The sequence below is a fragment of the Crocuta crocuta genome, unplaced genomic scaffold, assembly GCF_008692635.1.
Source record: "Crocuta crocuta isolate KB4526 unplaced genomic scaffold, BGI_CrCroc_1.0 scaffold243, whole genome shotgun sequence".
In the NCBI taxonomy this organism is placed as follows: domain Eukaryota; kingdom Metazoa; phylum Chordata; class Mammalia; order Carnivora; family Hyaenidae; genus Crocuta; species Crocuta crocuta.
The window spans coordinates 5,476,281-5,495,224 of NW_027529596.1; the positions used below are offsets into that span (position 1 = coordinate 5,476,281).

Sequence of the window (18,944 nt, forward strand, 5' to 3'; positions counted from 1 at the left end):
CACAGCCTCCCTCACTAGCGATGTCCTTCACCACAGTGATACATTTGTTACAAGTGATGAACATAGGCTTATCATCCAAAGTCCATAACTCACATTTCAGTTCACTCTTGGTGTTGTTCATTATGGAACAAATGTTTGATGACATAATGATGGATACTACGTCATTATGGTATCATGGGAGTATTTTCACTGCTCTAAAAATCCTGTGCTCTGCCTAGTCATCTCTCCCCTGCAGCCTCTGAACTTCTTATTGTCACCATAGTTTTGCCTTTTCCAGAGTGTCATACAGTTGGAATCATACATTGTAGGTAGCCTTTTCAGATTGGCCTCTTTCGCTTACTTATATGCATTCTGGGTTCCTCTACGTCTTTTCATGACTTCATAGCTCATTTCTGCTGAATAATATTCCACTGTCTGGATGGACTACAGGTTATGTGTACCCCCATTTGCTGAAGGACATCTTGGTTGCTTCCAAGTTTCAGCAATTATAAATCAAGCTTCTATTAATACTGTATCTTTATATGCCATACCAGGTATCCAAAAGACAACTGAATAAATTTTAAACAAATGTATAAATTCAAAATTCGCATTTCACATTTCCCCCCTAAACCTACCTAGAGGAAAATATCCTTAACATTAAAGTCTCTGTCTTCAGGGAAAAAAAAATTAGGGTGGCATGTGGCATATTAGCTAAAGACTCAGGATCAAATAAGGTAGAGACATGAATAACTAATCATACGTTAGAAGATAAAATAGACCTAAGTATCTATAATCTTTTATTTATAATAGGTAGCATTTATGGGCCATGTATCATCTACCAGATTCCATTCTAAGAACTTCATTCATATACATATGCTCACATAATTGATTTTAACTACAAAAATTATGTAAGTTCTGGAAAATGGACATAAATACTATGTACTAATTATACCTGAGGACACCACTTTATAAAGCACTCTAAAATGAATTAATCTATTTTTTTCATTCACAAGTATTTAAGTATTTAAGCACTAAAGGTAACAGGGAGTGATGATCAACATAGAAAAAGTTCCTTTTCTCATCAAAGCAAAAATAGACAAACATGAGCTAAGTAAGTGAATAAAACAACTTTAGTGACCATGGGAAGACAGGAACATGAAAAGACAAAGAAACAGCATTACATTAACAGTTTTGGGGTGTTGAGGGTTTAGGCTGGGTGGTCCAGGGAAACCTCTCTGAGAGAGGGACATGTTACAAAATTCAGCTCTGCTATATATTTAACTTGACCTGGAACAGATAATGAAAAATATACTCTTGGGAAAAATTTTTTTTTACAGCTCCACCTCCATTTGAAACATACAGTTAATCCAAAACAATAAATCCACAGCTGTGCTTTTTTTGGATAATTACCAAGATATTTGTTCCATGCTCATGTGGACAAACTCGGTACTGGGAAAATTTCTGTTTTCATATACTCCTGCTTACTTTGAAATGAGTGTTTCAAATTTTACCTTTATCATCTGCCATATATATTAATTTTTTTTAAAAAACAAAGCCAATATTGAGAAAAAAAGTATTGAGAAAACTTACAACTCTCACCTAAAATTAACATTAAAGTGTGAAAATTCTTTTCACAAAGAAAAAAAAAGAAGATGACATTCCAATATTAAGAGTCATATATCAGCCTATATCAGAGTTTCTTACATATTTTCAAAAGAAGACTTAGTTTGGATAAAATAAGCTAGTGATTTAATAGACATTCCTTCATAACAACCATTTTATAAAGTGCTTAAAGAAAATGCTTGAGAAAACATGTATATATTTCCCTAAATTATCTAGGCATTGAAAAGTTCTTGCCAAGATATCTCTGCCAATTTATGAAAAATGCAAAGTCCAACTTGTTTTCCTTTGTAAGAACTGCACAACTTTGCGGTTTCACACCAACAACTCGAATTAAGCCTTTGATTCAGGGGCACCTGGGCGGCTCAGGCAGTTAAGCATCCAATTCTTGATTTAGGCTCAGGTTCATGAGTTCCAGCCCTGCATCAGGCTCCACACTGTCAGTGCCTTGGGATTCTCTCTCTCTCCCTCTCTCTCTGCCCCTCCCCTGCTTATGCTCTCTCTCTCAAAATAAATAAATTTTTTTAAAAAGACTCAGATTCAAACATTTACCAGGTACCTTTTCTGTGCCAGTAGCTGTGCTAAGAGCTCACACTCTCGTGTTCATTCAACGCCCAGAACACACAGGTGAGAATTGTTTTTCCCTTCAAGAAGGTGAAGTGCACTGACTTACCCAAGGATACAAATCTAGTAGGAGTAAACAGAAGCCACCTAGATCCAAACCTGGGCTTTCACAAACCAAGTTCCGGGCTTTTCCCCACAACCACAGTCTCCTTCATATTGTCCTCTAGTACGCCTCCCAATGATGCTAGCGATACCAATTCCTACAAACTCAAGACTTGGTGTAAGAATTTGAATATGACTGAAAAGAAATATATATTTTACCTGGTAACATATTCTCTGACACTATCTTTCTGAGCCATAAACACTGAAGGCTCATGCGAAACTCAGCCTATTTTTCATCTACGTCTCATCCTCCTGGTTGACCACCAGCAGGATGGCTCCACGACTGCCTCCCAGACATCTGTAGACAAGAATCAAAAATCAGCTGACTCATCTGGAGGAATGAGGCAAATTTAGTAAACAGGGTCCAGAATGGATCAGAATCCTAGAATCTGAAAGAACAGTAAACTATCTCCAGGCCCACTGAACAACGATCCAAAAAACTAAGGTCATGTATCACTCGGAGCAGGAAAGGGTGCACAAAGCAGTTTCAAGGACTGAAAACAGACTCTACAGGAAGGGGGAGGGACAGTGGAGTGAAGTGAAGGCAGTATGAACTGAGGGTCTTTAAGACCCTGAAAGCCAAATGTTTTTGATTCACCTTTCCTATCAACAATTTCTTACTTGACATCAATTTCTCTTGTTTCTAATGTATTTCACAATATCACTGCCTAATGTCCTTTTAAAAATGGTTCCTGCTCATGATTACTACCTTAATTCAACCACAGGGTCAGCACAACACATGAAAACCATAATCAATCTTCAAACTGCAGAATAAAGAATGTTAGAGTATGTTAAAAGCAAGAATATATTTTATATGTATCATAAATGTGCTTTATTTATTGCCTAACAACTTGTTAATAGCCTGTAATATGCACTATTTCTTTTCACCTTCACATAAAATTATAATGCTCATAAATATCTCTACAACAGTACTAAGCAGTAAAACTATGCTTATAGAAAGGTTTTCGATCTACACTGTCCAATATATTAACAACTAGCCACATGGTAACTACTGAGCACTTGAAATACAAACAGCAAACCCATCTGTGAAAACTTACTTAATATTAATTAATTTAAATTTAAATATTCACATTTTGCTAGTGGCTATCCCAGCTTACTCAGCCCTGCACAAACAGGATCACACGATTATTTACATTAATAGATGGCTTTAGTTATATACTTTATACCTATAGAATATAAACTCACAGATCAGGCTGACAAAAAATAACTTACGTTGGAAAGAAAAAATTCTGATCTGAATTACAACAGCATAAAGAGCTTCACATTTTCATTTATGAAGGTATATAGCATTCATGAGTTACATAAGCAATCAAGACTATCTCTTGGCCAAAACTTTTCAACAATCATTTCAGCTGTTACTCTAAGTCTATTCTTTCATATCATAATTAATAAGACTAGAGATGCTTAAAGCAATTATGTTATTATTTATCAGGATATATGCCATTAAGTATGTAACAGTTTACTGGAAGTATTTTGTCGTGTGAATATTTCTGAGAAAGCAAAATATTTCTGAGAAAGCAATTCTTTTAAGGGAGGGAATCTTCAGGCACAGATAAAGAGTAATGCCCTACTGGCATTCATTTCATTTGGAGAAGAGCTGCTCTCCAAGTTTGAGAATAAAAAGTAGCTACAATAGATTAAAAGATATTGGGGGTCTTTTTGTTCTGTTTTTGAGAGAGAGAGAGCTCACAAAGGGAGGGGGAGAAAAACAGGGAAGGAAGGAGGGAGGGAGGGAAGGAGAGAGAAAATCCCAAGCAGGCTCCATGCTCAGTGCAGAGCCTGACACAGGGTTCAATGCCATGACCGACCCTAGGACAAGGACCTGAGCTGAAATCAAGAGTCGGACACTCAACAAACTGAGCCACCCAGGTGCCCCAAGATACTGATATTTTTAAGAACAATGATTAATAGGAGATAATACTCTGAGTCCAAATGAATATCAGGATGCATGTGAAAAAAAAGTTTACTTTGTCTCTCTTCAATCCTACCTTTCCTTCCCCTTCTATTCAGCCTTTTTTCTCCATCTCTATGTGCCTCTACACACCACAGTCATCCTTCCAATCCTCTCTCTTTTTGTGACTTAATGGGTCATAAACAAAAAACTGAAGAATATTCTGAAATTTTCACATATACCATATTGCTTTAAAAGTTGAGAGTAACCTTAGAAAATAGAGTAAGTTTTTTATTTTTTACAAATGAGCAAATAAGACTGTAAGATTAGACTTGTTCAATGTCATCTATGTCAAAACTAAAATGGGGATCTAACTCCTTGTACAGAGTACTCTTTTATTCACACCATGTCGACAAAGTGTGTATGTGTGTGTATATGTATGTGTAATTACCCTAAGATCAGGAAACAGCCTCAAAAGTCATCTGTGACAGAAAATAACTAAGCCAGCTGGTTCGTCTGGAGCAGATTTCTGATGACAGTATTTACTAAATAAAATGATATATATGTTTTAGCTTATAAAACAAACTGAGGCTTATATAAATGACTGTCTCAAAAGAAAATAATTTGGTTCCTGTCTTCCTGTGACCCCCATTGTTTCCCTGCAGTTTGCAACATTTAACAGAAAAACAGTTCCCGTAACTGCAAGAGATAAAATCATGTCACACTACTAAAAACCAATCTATGGGGTAAATTAGCAAAAGGAAAAATAAACATTAATTAATGAAAATCCTATAGAGATTTCTATTGTGAATTTTAATTTATTTAAAGTTTATTTATTTATTTTGATAGAGAAAGGGAGGAATGGGCAGAGGGACAGGGAGAGGACAGAATCCCAAGCAGGCTCCTTACTGTTCAGGGGGCTGGATCTCACAAGAGGTGAGACCTTGACCTGAGCCGGAACCAAGAGTCAAACACTTAACTGAGCCATCCAGGTGTCCTTATTTTTTTTAAAGGGAAAGAGAATGCATGTGAACAGGGGAGAGGGGCAGAGGGAGAGAGAGAGAACCTTAAGCAGGCTCCACACTTAGCTTAGAGCCTGATGCAGGGCTCAATCACATGACCTTGTGATCACAATCTGAGCTGCAATCAAGGATCTGATGCTAAACCGACTGAGCCACCCTTCTATTGTTAAATTTCTTATTTGAACTAGTTTACTACTGCTTCCATTAGCTCTCTGAGAATCTTATAAAAAGGTAGGACAATCTTGCATTTCATTGATATATATTAATTCCATATTCATTTCCTATGGGGACTTAGATCAGACATTTTCATATGATCAAATAAAAATATTCAAAATATAAAAAGAAGTAAATAATTTTTGTGCCGATAAGTGCCTAGAGACTCTGATTTATAAACATTTTAGTTATTCTTCCCAGCTCTGGAGACTAGCCTTTATTCTGTCCTTATTTTTTTTAATGCTTTTTTTTAAATTTATTTTTGACAGAGAAAGACAGAGCATGAGCAGAGGAGGGGTAGAGAGAGACGGAAACACAGAATATGAAGAAAGTTCCAGTCTCAGAATTGTCAGCACAGAGCCTGATGTGAGGCTTGAACCCATGAACAGTGGGATTATGATTATGAAGTCGAAGTTGGACACTCAACCTACTGAGCCACCCAGGCACCCCTGTCCTTATTTTTGACACTGGTATATGTTTGATAAAAATTTAATTTTACTTCCCCATTTATGCTGGATCAACACACATGTACCCAAATTTTTATACATTTTTAAGAAGTGATTTTGATCATTATATTTGAATTCTGTCAAACAGTAATCTTAATTTTTTTTAATGTTTACGTGTGTGTGTGTGTGTGTGTGAGAAAGAGAGAGAGAGAGAGCGCACGCGCATGAGTGGGGGAAGGGCGCAGAGAGAGGGAGACACAGAATCCGAGGACAACTCCAGGCTCTAAGCTAGTTAGCACAGGGTCCAACGCGGGGCTGGAACTCAAAAACCATGAGATCATGACCTGAACCGAAGTTGGACGACCAAATGACTGAATCACCCAGGTGTCCCAGTAATCTTACTTTTTAGAGTCATAAGGTATACATACATATCAGAGAAAACTCATATCAGCAAATCAGAAAGTAATTTTCTAACAGAATTCAGTACCCATATTCGTAAATTCAAATTTCCAAGGCCAATGTAACTTTTGGATTTTGAACTCGATATCCTTAGTAGCAAGCAACTCATTTTGGAAAGTAGGCTTACTATTTTTATGCATTTTTAAGAAATGCTATTTCCTGTTAAGAAAACATCTAATCCAGCTCTTATAAGCAGAGCTGCTTGCATACACAGCAAAGTTGGAATATAAAATACAAACGCCCACTAGAATTCTAAGGATACTGTAGCCTTTCAGAATGCTGTGTCCCAAAATTAATGAACTTTTCAAAAAAGGTGTTAATGTATTACTGTGTGTTGCAAGAACTAATTCTGTTTTAAATGTAAGGTTTTGCATCTGAGAATTTGTTTTTGCAACGAAAGTGCTAAAAATGTGTTTTAAAATGAATTATTAGAAAGCATAAAATTTTGGGGGCGCCTGTGTGGCTTAGTCGGTTAAGCGTCCGACTTTCGCTTAGGTCATGATCTCGCGGTTCGTGGGTTCGAGCCCCGCGTCGGGCTCTGTGCTGACTGCCAGCTCAGAGCCTGGAGCCTGTTTCAGTCTGTGACTCCCTCTCTCTCTGACCCTGCCCTGCTCACGCTGTCTCTCTCTCTCTCCCTCCTAGAAATAAATAAAACATTAAAAAAAAAAAAAAGAAAGCATAAAATTTTTGCAGCACCTGGGTGGTTCAGTCACTTAAGTGTCCAACTCTGGACTTCGGCTCAGGTCATGGTCTCACGGTTCGTGAGACTGAGCCCCGTGTCAAGCTCAGTGCTGAGTGTGGAGCCTGCTTGAGAATCTCAATCAGTCAATCAATCTCTCCCTCTCTCTCCCTCAAAAATAAATAAACTTGAGGGGCGCCTGGGTGGCTTAGTCGGTTAAGCGTCCGACTTTCGCTTAGGTCATGATCTCGCGGTTCGTGGGTTCGAGCCCCGCGTCGGGCTCTGTGCTGACTGCCAGCTCAGAGCCTGGAGCCTGTTTCAGTCTGTGACTCCCTCTCTCTCTGACCCTCCCCTGCTCACACTGTCTCTCTCTCTCTCTCTCTCAGAAATAAATAAAACATTAAAAAAAAAAAATAAAAAAAAACATTAAAAAAAAAATAAAAAAAATAAATAAACTTGATTTTAAAAAGTATGAAAATGTTTTTTTAAATGTTGAGAAAAATAAAGTACAGATAGCATAGTTCATTTAAGGGGGCTTTCTCTCCCATTTAGTGCCAGACTTTAAAGAATAGTCTGCATTTGCTAGTTCTACTTCGCTGCCTTTCAACACTGTTGGACTTACCCTACATACTGAAGTTTTATGGAGTTTCTGTCCACTCTCTTCCTCTCAACCACCTTCATCAACTATGGTCAAAACAAAATTGTCAAAGTAGGGGCACCTGGGTGGCTCAGTCGGTTAAGCGTCCAACTTTCGCTCAGGTCATGATCTCAAGCTCTGCGTCAGGCTCTGTGCTGACAGCTCAGAGCCTGGAGCCTGCTTCAGATTCTGTGTCATTCCTTCTCTGTCCCTCCCCAACTTGTGCTCTGTCTCTCAAAAATAAATTTAAAATAAAGTAAAAAAAAAAAGTCCTCCTAAATTGCTAAATCCAATTAATCTTTAATATTCCTATCTTCCTTCACTTGCCAATATCTTTGATCACTCTTGCTGCTTAGAAACATCACTTTGGTTTCCTCTCTCAGTGGCTACTCCTTAATCTCTTTGAACATCTACTTTTTCTTTAAATCCTTGTTTTTAGGGCATTACTGCCCCAAACATGATCCCTTTGAGACTTCTTTAAAGCCACTGGATTTCAAATACTGCTTATTTATGTTGCACATCTAAATAAATTTCAAATCAAAACTTTTATAAGATGCAGACCTTATCTCTAATTGCTTACAAATGATTTTCAGTTTGATGTACCCACTGGCTCCTCAGAATTAAAGAATCGAATCCTTTCATTTTCTGAACAAAATCTGCCTTTCCTCATTTTTTCCCTATCTCGGTGAATGGCATTACCAACCACCTAGGTACTTTCTCTCCCAATCTTCCTTTATTTAGATAAGCCACTGATCTTTATCATGAAAACGTGTATTTTCCAATTCCTCAAAAAGACCTCTCCAGTGTGTACTGACTGGTGTGACAACATGGGAGAAAAGGGATAAGGGGGAGGGGCTGTGATTGTGAAGACCAAAGAACAAGAAATAAAAAGATACCAGAGCTCAGAAATACATACTAGGCTGAGACTGCCAAGACTGGGGCAAAAAACTACAAACTGGGCCCAAGAAAAAGAGATAAAGGAAACAGTAAGTCAGATATTAGAAATCCTAGTGATGAGGGCACCTGGGTGGCTTGGTAGTTAAGCCTCTGACTTCGGCTCAGGTCATGATTTCACAGTTGGTGAATTTGAGCCCCATGTCAGCCTCTGTTGACAGCTCAGAGCCTGAAGCCTGCTTCAGATTCTGTGTCTCTCTCTCTCTTTCTCTGCCCCTTCCCTACTCATGCTCTCTCTTGCTCTCTCAAAAAAATAAACATTAAAAAAAAAAAAAAAAGAAATCCTGGTGATGAAAACAGATACTTGAGAAGCAGATGAAAGAAATGGTTGTAAGACAGCATTCTCTGATGAAATATTCATCTCATCATATACCTCATCTATTATTTTTTGGGGGAAGGAGGTATAGTTTTGCAATTAAACTCCAGTAGCAAAAAGGTGCTGGGTTCCATTAACAAATTATGTTCTGAATGTTACAATAATTACTAGACATTCTTCTACTGGATACCAAATCACCCCATCCCACCATCCTTAAACAGATTTCTAAATTTTACTTCTTTTACTCTTCATTTAATTGCACTCTATTTGTTCCCACCTCTCTACTTTAGAAACTTTAAAAAAAATTGTTGATTCTGTATAGTAAATTGTTACCATTCTGGAATTTGTTACATCTCACTTAGAATCACAGGGTTAAACCATGCTGTCTTACCTAAAGCAGAGGCTCTTATTTTTATTAAATAGCCCAACACTGAAACACCAAACTCTTCACAGAGGCAAAGGGTGGGGGAATAGTGGAAGCAGAGGTAGTGAGATGTAGAACTTAAATACTTTATTCCTGCATTTGCTCCTGAAGAAAATAGTAGAATCACTAAGTGAAAGAAACAGTGTATGCTTCCTTCATCAGTTCTTCAGCTTAAACAACAAAAGCCAAACTCTTTTACCATTCCTCTTTGAAAGTTCACACACACACACACACCCTTGTTCCTGACCTCCAAAAGAGATAGCTCAGTGTCACTGTTAATTTTGTCAGCTAGCTATTTACAAAAAAAAAAAAAAGGGGGTGGGGTGGGGTTCAACAATACTACTGCAATAAAAAATAATGTATTTCATATTTAAGCTGTTCTGTTTAATTTGATGGTGGTTGTTAAAAAATATTTCAATAGCACCTTCAGAAAACTTAAAACTGAAACAATTTCAAATGATTTAAGAGCTTTTTTCTTACACACACTCACGTATGTCTGCAGTTTACACTGAAATGCCTCTAAATCTAAGATGCACTGATGAACACACTTGGATACATGGCCAGAGGTGTGATAGCACTAATACAATGTTAATGGCAGAAACAAACGGTGGGTATGTGAGTACTTACTAATAAATTCTTTCAATTTCTCTATATATTTGAGATAAGCCACAAACACACAGATCCTTGTTATTAAGACAACACATTTTATACATGAAGTCTAGTGAAAGAGAGAACAGTTTAAAAAGTAACCTCTGTTGGGGCGCCTGGGTGGCTTAGTCGGTTAAGCGTCCGACTTTTCGCTTAGGTCATGATCTCGTGGTTCGTGGGTTCGAGCCCCACGTCGGGCTCTGTGCTGACTGCCAGCTCAGCCTGGAGCCTCTTTTGGTCTGTGACTCCCTCTCTCTCTGACCCTCCCCTGCTCACGCTGTCTCTCTCTCTCCTAGAAATAAATAAAAATATTTAAAATAAACTCATCCAACAAACTAACAGAGATTAAAGATTTAAGAAGAAATTATAAAATCCCTAGCAGGTATTTTTCTTCATTCATCATAAACATTTGGCTTTGTAAAAAGAGAAATAACCACAGGGGTCTCCTAGGTAGCTCAGTCGGTTAAGCATCCTACTCTTGGTTTTGGCTCAGGTCATGATCTCACCGTCTGGGAGATCACATCTGGCTCTGCACTGACAGTAAGGAGCCTGCTTGAGAGCTCTCTTTCCCTCCCTCTCTCTCTCTGGCTAACACGAAGGCACACTCTTGCTCTCTCCTCTCTCTCTCCCAAAATAAACAAATGAATTTAAAAATTGCTTAAGTTATAGCAATGGACATGATTTTCTAAATTTATAAAATAACTACAACTCTGTGCTTCTACATTTGAAAATCTCAAGTGAATAAACTTCTAGGAAAATGAAAATGACATAATTGACTAAAAAAATAGGTAGGAACTTAAACAGATCTGAAAATTCTACCAAAACTAAGACCCCCCCCAAATATACAATGGACTATTACTCAGCCATAAAAAAGAATGAAACCTTGCCATTTGCAACAACACAGATGGATCTGGAGGGTATGATGCTAAGTTAAATCAGTCAGAGAAGACAAATACCTAAGATTTCACTCATATGTGGAACTGAAGAAACAAAACAAGAAAGAGACAAACCGAAAATCAGACGCTTAACTACAGAAAACAAACAGGTGGTTAGCAGAGGGGACGTGGGTGGGGGCAGATGTGAAACAGGAGAAGGGGATTAAGAGTGCACGGACTGTGAGGAGCACTGAGCAACGTATAGAAGTGTTGAATCACTATACTGTACACCTGAAACTAATATAACACTGCACGTTAACGAGACCAGAATTGAAGTTTCAGAAACAAAAATAAGGACCCCCAAACCTGCCCCATAGTCCTCTGTCATGTTTCAGATCATAAAAAAATCATTAAACTCTGTTTAACCTCAATCAAAACCCCAAAAGGAATTTGTCAAATGGGCTTGACAAAATAATTCTAAAATATATCTGGAAAAGATAAGCATACAAGAACAAAGTAAATTCTGTTGAAACCAGTATAGTGTAGAGAGAACAGTCTGTCCATTTATAAATAGATATTATAAACCTATGTTATAACACACAGTGATAATATAGCAGTGCAGGAATAGGTAGGCAGGTAGATGGAACAAAAGATCCAGAAATAAACCTATGCATACATAAAGGACATTTCAAATTGTATCAAATAATGAAGAGCTACGCAATACATGGTACTGGGAAAAAGGTGCACATGCACTTGTTTTTTCTCTCCTCTCTCTCTACATATACACACACACACACATATATACTTCTACACATATATATAATTTCTACATATTTGTATTACTTCATAAAAGAAAAAGGAAAAGAGAAATACCCAAATTAAAAATCTTTCTTGGGTAAAAATAACAAATTTAAAAAGGAAAATGACAATCTGGGAAAATTATTTACAACATATGTGACTTATAAAAGAGTTGTTATAATTACATACAATGAATTTAAGTTACTTACAAATCTGGTAACATGGACTCCTATACCACCATGAAAAATAGTCAGAAAGTTTAATCTCATGATAAAATTATTACCATATTGAGCCAGAATCGACAAGAATATGGAACAGTGGCATCACTGGCTAGGGGATTACAAGAGAGTATTCTTCCAGACATAATGATATTTTTGAAATATTCTGCAAGGATAGGCAAGGATTCGTTTTATAATATGAAAAATAAAAGCATGAAAAAACAAGGTGGCCCTCAATTTGCAATGCAGTTTATCCAATGAGATGTGTTTACTGAGCCACCAAGCAAATAATAATACATAGGGTCCTTGAGATAGATATTTTGAAGTTACAGTCCTATTGCCTCAAAAAGTCTTTATCGCTTAAGATTATTGCTGAAAGTCCCTTATTTGCAATATTCCTTTTTCACCAAAATAAACATTTTGTACTTTATATCAAGTGTGCTAATTTCCCCTGTCCACTGTCTCCTCAATTCAGTTTCTAGCAGGCTGCCTTGAAGACCCCTAGCAACCCAAATGATCTGAATTTGTCCTTTCCTCTTCCATGGGAGATGTGACAAACCCTTTGCCGGCAAAACACCTGCCAGAAAAGAAGCCGGCTGAAGAGGAAATGTTCCTTGTGGGCCTGGCCTGCTCACTCTTCCCGGCTTCATTCTCACGTAGGCACCGTGCCCACAACTGACGGGCCAGTGCAGGACTTGGGAGAAATATTATTCTCTTAAAGCCTCTTCTCTCCATTTCCAAGAACATTAAAATACTGTGCAAAAAAGTGCCTTATGGGGATGCAATGAAGAAGCAGAAAACTATTCCTACAGTGTCTGATTGAAAAAAATGTTTCTATTCCTCACCCCTAACAAAATCTCTCTTCCCATGTCACACTGCCAAGGGGTGCTACACTTGGGGCAAGGGGAGGAGACCCCTACCTGCAGCCATCCCTTTCATCCACCCTGTTTGCTTTTCAAAATAAACCTGTGAGGTAGACGGACTACCACTGGTGTTAGTTTATAGATGGAGAAACCAAACTTCTGAAATTCAGTGACATGTTCAAAATGACACAGGTACTGACTCTGAATCAATCCTGAGTGCAATTCTTCTCCCGGAACAGCACCTTCTCTCCTGTTCAAACCCTAGTAGCAGCAGCAGCCACATCCGTCCATCTAAGATACAGCAGGGGCCTATTTACACATAAAACTTTGTTCAGGACTTCAGATTTAGTAGTTTCGGGGGGAGAATAATTGTGAACATCTTCAGCAAAAACTAGCAAGAACTAAATAAGGAGAGGTCTAACAAAACTTTCTCATGGACAGTTTACATGAAGTGTTCAGGTTAAAAGCAGTATAGTTTGACTGAACATCCCTTATCTCTAAAAATACTTCCTTCACTTGGCTTCTGAGACAGCACACTCTTATCTCACTGGCGACTTCTTTTCAGTCCTTCTGGGGAGCTCCTTCTCCCTTGCTACACTTTCACTACTGAAGAGTCGCGGTCTCAATTCTTGGACCTCTTCTCAAACTAAATGATGTCTTACAATCCTATGGCTTTAAATATAGTCTACTAGTGATGCTTAAGATTTGAATATCTCCAGTCTGGATTCCAGACTCGTATATTCCACTGTCTACTTAATAGCTCCACTTTGATGTTAATAGACATTTTAAACTTAACATGAAAAAAACGCAGAACCTTATAACTTTCACTATCTCCACCATTATCACTCTAGTGGAAACCATGAACATCTTAGATGACTGCAACTGTCTCTTAGCTCATCTCCCTGTTCCCATTCCTTTCCCCTCCGGTCTTCTCCTCCACAAAACAGCCAGAACCACATGTTAAAAATGTAACACAATTATTTTGTTATTCTCCTGCTCAAAACCCTGCAATGAACTCCCAAAGCATCTGAAATAATCAAACCGAGCCATCTCTATCCAGCCTCATTTCCTCCTATTCTTCCTTCCTCTTGCTCACTCACCTGCAGCCAGTGGTCTCTACTCACCGAACTCACCCTTCCCGTTGCTGTCTCAGGACCACTGTACAGTCCAACCACACACCTCCAGGCTTACTTTCTTACCTAATACAAGTCTCTGCTAAGCATCACCTCCTCAGAGAGCAGTATTCCTTAACCACTCCTCAAACGGGAGCTCTCAAGGTACAGAAAATTGTCTAAAGAGGTTCTTTTGTGTACAAGAGGGGAGGCAGATTAAAAATACACATTATATTTGCCTAAGGTGAAAAAAAATTCACTGGAATGATACCAAGAAATAATAAGATGTTATCTACTGGACTGGAGAAGTGGTAACTCAGTGGACAAAGTGAGAAGTATGAGGATTTTTCACATTGTTTTTAAAAGTTTGATTTTTTTGAACCATTTCAATGTTCTATTTGAGCGACTACTTAAAAATAAATGAAAAACAGCAGTCCTCCATCATAGTCTATCCCTTCACTCTGAATTTTCTTCCTAACACCTATGCCTACTTGACTTGCTATTATACAATTATCTGCATCACCCGACAGACTGTAAGCTTTAACCAGTACTGGAGAACATAATGGTTTTCTCCTTAACTAAAAACAAAACAAAAAACCATGCAAATGGTTTTCATTATCTTGTGTTGTCTCTTTTCTTAAGCATATTTTATTTATGTTACATTTATTCTATTTATAAATCTGCATGGCTTTGTCCTTGGCTATATCCAGTGCATGGCCAGGATGAAGACATAAGAGGGCTGGTATGTTAAATTTATAAATGTCTAGAAGCCAGGAAGGGAAGCTAATCCCTTGGATGACAGAATCATGATTCAACAGGATCTCAACCAGCTTTAACTAAGGCTACATTCAAGGACATGATGCTTGAAAGGGTTAAACATTGCTTCTAAAAGTCATCTATGTGTACATACAGAATGGGAGAAAACTTAACATAAAAAAGACATTAGCTTATGACGACTGCATCAGTGGCTTCCAAACAGATTCTTCAAAAAACAAAATGAAAACAACACATAAGGTTGCCAACTTTTTATTGTTCATTTAAGAACCAAACCAATACAAAAAACACAAGGCAAATATTGAAAGAAACATATTATCATTTCATAAAGAAAGGCCATCTTAACATTATGAAAGTAGAAATACAGAATCTCAAATAATCCCTTGAATTGTATAAATATAACGTGAAAAGCCATATAATATTTCTTTTTTTTTTGCTTAGAACTACCAAAGGTTATTAAAGAGTTAACATAATTTTAGACTGTAAACTTAAGTGAATAGCCTGAATTAAAGAAAGGGATAATTTTACTATACTGTATTTAGACCATAATTGGAGAACTAAATATAAAAACGAGATCAGAAAAGAATAGCATTGACAAAATTGAATGTAGTTGACAAGATGAGAAAGGTAAAGGAAATGGCATTACGTGAAGTTGTAAGGGTTGTAATATTTAACTTAGAAAAGAGAAAACCTAGCAGAGAAAAACCTTACTGCAGCCTACTCTTAGGACAGAACTACAACCAATGGGGAGAAGTTAATCAGGAAAGCAGAAACAGGCTCAATTTAATTAAGACCTTCCTATTATTCTTCCCAAAAGCTAAATGAGACATCTTATGCCTCACTGCTTGCGGAAGTATTGTTCTTGGAGAAGCTGACTCAATAAAATCTCAGAAATATTTGTAGTAGGAGGTACACTGTACCAGATGACCCTAAAGTCTCCTCTAATTCTAAAATTTTGTGAATCAGAGAAGAGTAAATTTTGTTTTAACTGACCAAAAGGGATGCGTGGAAAGAATCTGGCCTTTTGTCAAAAAGACAAAGGTTCAGTTACAGGCTCTACCCCTTTAGTAATGTGTGACACAGAGGCAAAATTATTCACTGAGTCTGGGCTTCAAATATTCTCAAATTTAAATGTGTAAAATTAAACTTTACAGATAAGACTGTTGTTTGAATTACATACACATACGCATATACACGCTACCTGGTACTTAGTAGGTCTCAATATATGGGAGGTATTAGTCATTTATTCAATAAATATCATGTCCCAAAGGGTAATACATTCTACATTATTTGTTACTTATTGATATACTCAAACAATGACTTATTCTCTACGGTTCACATTCGGTTTCTCAAACCTAACCAAATGCACGCTTCAGATTCTTTCCACTGCCATGATCTGTAAAATCCCTATATGGGTTGAAGTAATTTTTGTAAGGTTTTCTTTAGCCCTGCTTTTGTTCGTTTCCTTTCTACCTTTGTTTGACATAAATGAGGGCTTTACCTTCAGTATACATTGACCATATCATTCATGTTGGCCAAAAAAATTTTACAGTATAGATATATGGTTACATAATCATTTCAGCGAAACCTAGACTACATACCTGATTTAGTCAACTCTACTACCAAAGAGATGTCTTCTTCTGTATTGTCCACACTGGCTAACTCATTGCTGAGAGCTTCCCTCAAGACATATTTGAGTAAATAAATGAAATCCCATTTCACCAAGGGTAGTTGATTATTAGAAATCTCAGTTATTAACAGAAGCTTATGAAATAAAGATGGTCTGAGGTTTCTCTCTATAAAAAAACTCACTTTTCTTAGCAAAACACATCAACACTTGATGTTCTCAATATTATCTACCCACCAAGGATCTTTCATATGGTATCTAATTGCTCTTTTGTTATACCTACACTTCCATAATAGTTTGCAACTGTACAGATATTTTAGCTGGCAATTTAGTATGCTGCTGTCTGTTAGGTATTTATTAGAACAGGACACTGCTTATAACTCCAATGTTCAAGACAGAGAACAAAGTCATTCATAACAAATTAACATAGTAAAAATTATTTTACAGGAGAATTTTGTTGAATAAAAGCAATGTTAACAAGTTTAAACATACAGTACTGAGTGCTAGATGGGTGATATCTGATTGCTATCAGATGCAACAATACAACTGGTTTTTTCTTCAGTGATAAAAGGAAACAAGAAATTGATACCTGAAATAAATAAAACAGATCCCTAAGCATGGAATTTTTAAATACACTTTGATATCTGCATCAATGGGCATAATGTATGATAATTTTATAGCATAAATTTCATTATTTCAATGCTAAGATAGAAAACACGCAGATGGTTATTTATTTCCATACAAAGTAATTGAGAACAGCGAAATTTACCCGTAAAATACATTTAAAGTTTGACTTCATACACCTCCTCATGCTGAATTTAACAGATTATTTTTAAGTAAGCTGAAATTTAAAAGGCGCATTAATAAATTCTTTTAAAATGCAATGGAGAATTAAAGGGTAAGTTTATAAAGCAAAAAAGCACTTTGTGTCGAAACCAACTCAATGAAAAAGCATAAATTTAATTTTGATGAAAAAGTTCAACACAGATTTTTTTCTCAAAAGGTAAGCTGCAAACAATACAATTCATTAACTGAAGGAAAAGGAACTTCACAGGTTCTTGTTACAGGACAATTTTATCTGTAACAGAGCTTGCAGAGGTGATCACACTATAAACTACAACTGAATGTCAGGAAATGCTATTAAAATATGGTTACTAATAAGTCGTAGGGAAAAGGTCCCGAGAGTTTGTTTTTATGAAAACCCCGTTAGGGCACCTTTCTTTAGATCATAAGTTAATTTATAAAACGGGAGCTCCACTTCTGTAGAATTACTATTTTTACATCACAAAGGACAAGATCGATACAACTAGGGTATCGATGAACTTGATCGTCAAAGACAAGTCAAGGAGCAGTAGAGAAGCTTTCCATACATTCTCACAGGGCAGGGGGACTAAGGGACAAAACGGAGAAGCACACTCCAGGAACGGATCCTGGTTTGGTTCTGCCCCTTCATCAGCAGTTAGCCCTGGACACCACCAATCAGTTAACTTTCCAAGTTGCAGGGTCCTCCTCTGTGCCAGGTGCACTCAGACTGAGTTTTAAAAACATCAAAATTCTACCATACCTACGAAGTTAGGAAGATGAAAAACAGTTCTGGTTTTAGTTTTTTTAAAAAAATAATGGCAGAAGAAATACTAAATTATATGCCCCTTGCGATGTACTATTTCCAGAGCTGAATTACTAACTTTCTGAAGCCCGTCCAGCTAGGGCGGTACCGGTGAAGACTCAGGTAGAGTCCTCACAATGTAACTCTCTCCTCTCCCATTATCGCTCCACCCCCCACTCCCCATCCTGCTCCGTCCTTTCTTCCCCTGGTTTTAACGCCAGCAAACGGCTGTCAGCCTCGAGAGCTTAAGATCAAATCATTTTAAAAGATGCCTTTCCAATCACCTATCGTCTGCCTCGCTACACTGCCTCCAAACGAGTTAGTTTTCATTTAGAGAATAAAAAGATCAATAAACAAAATCAGGAACAGAAGTGTAAGAGGCCTATTTTTTTTTTTATGGCTGCTCAACAACAACAACAACAACAACCAAAACCGAAAGATGTAGCCTAATCCCTTCCCTGAGGAAGGGAACGCGTTGCCCACCCAGCGAGGAAACAATCCTGCTGGTCGGCGTCCCGGCCGCACCGCAGCGTCGCCGCGAGGCCCGCTCCGAGTCCACACTGACGGGCATCACCTGGGCGCTGCTGGGGCCGCTCCGTCCCTGTCTTCCGGGGGCCTTCCTCCTTCAAATACAGGGCACACGGCTCTGCTAAACAGACCCCCGTGCCCCCTGAGGTTTTGTAACTCGGGATACAAACCCCAGGTCTTCCCGCCTGGGTCACGCGTAATATGACGGGAGGCAAACCCCAACCCCGCGTTTCAATCTCAGGACAATGAAGCCGACGGGAAGCCGCTCCCCCCACCCCCCAACCCGGGTTTACCGCGGGGCCGCGGGCTGCGCGGGTGCAGTCGCCCGGCAGGGGCGGCGTGACCCCGCGTCCCCCCCGCCCTGGGGCCGCCCCCAAACCGNCCGCTCGGGTCCCGGCCCCGGCGACAGGGCAGCCGTCGCCTCCGGGGCTCCGCCCGCACCCCGGGCAGGCCGGCCACGGCGCAGGGGGGAGGGCGCAGGGGGGAGGGCTGCACAAAGCAGACCCGC

General features: G+C 38.4%; 1 protein-coding gene across 7 annotated transcripts in view; it reads right to left on the minus strand.

Annotated features, from left to right (window-relative positions):
* The window catches only part of CEP170 (centrosomal protein 170), a 118,665-nt gene that overhangs the window by 98,875 nt on the left and 846 nt on the right, over positions 1–18,944 (minus strand). The window contains exon 1 of one of the 7 annotated variants that reach the window (XM_077761808.1): positions 18,483–18,646. The exons of the other annotated variants lie outside the window; for them this stretch is intronic. The gene's annotated coding sequence lies outside the window, so the exon portion shown is untranslated. Of the gene's footprint in view, positions 1–18,482; positions 18,647–18,944 lie in introns of those variants that run through there. 7 annotated transcript variants of the gene reach the window in all.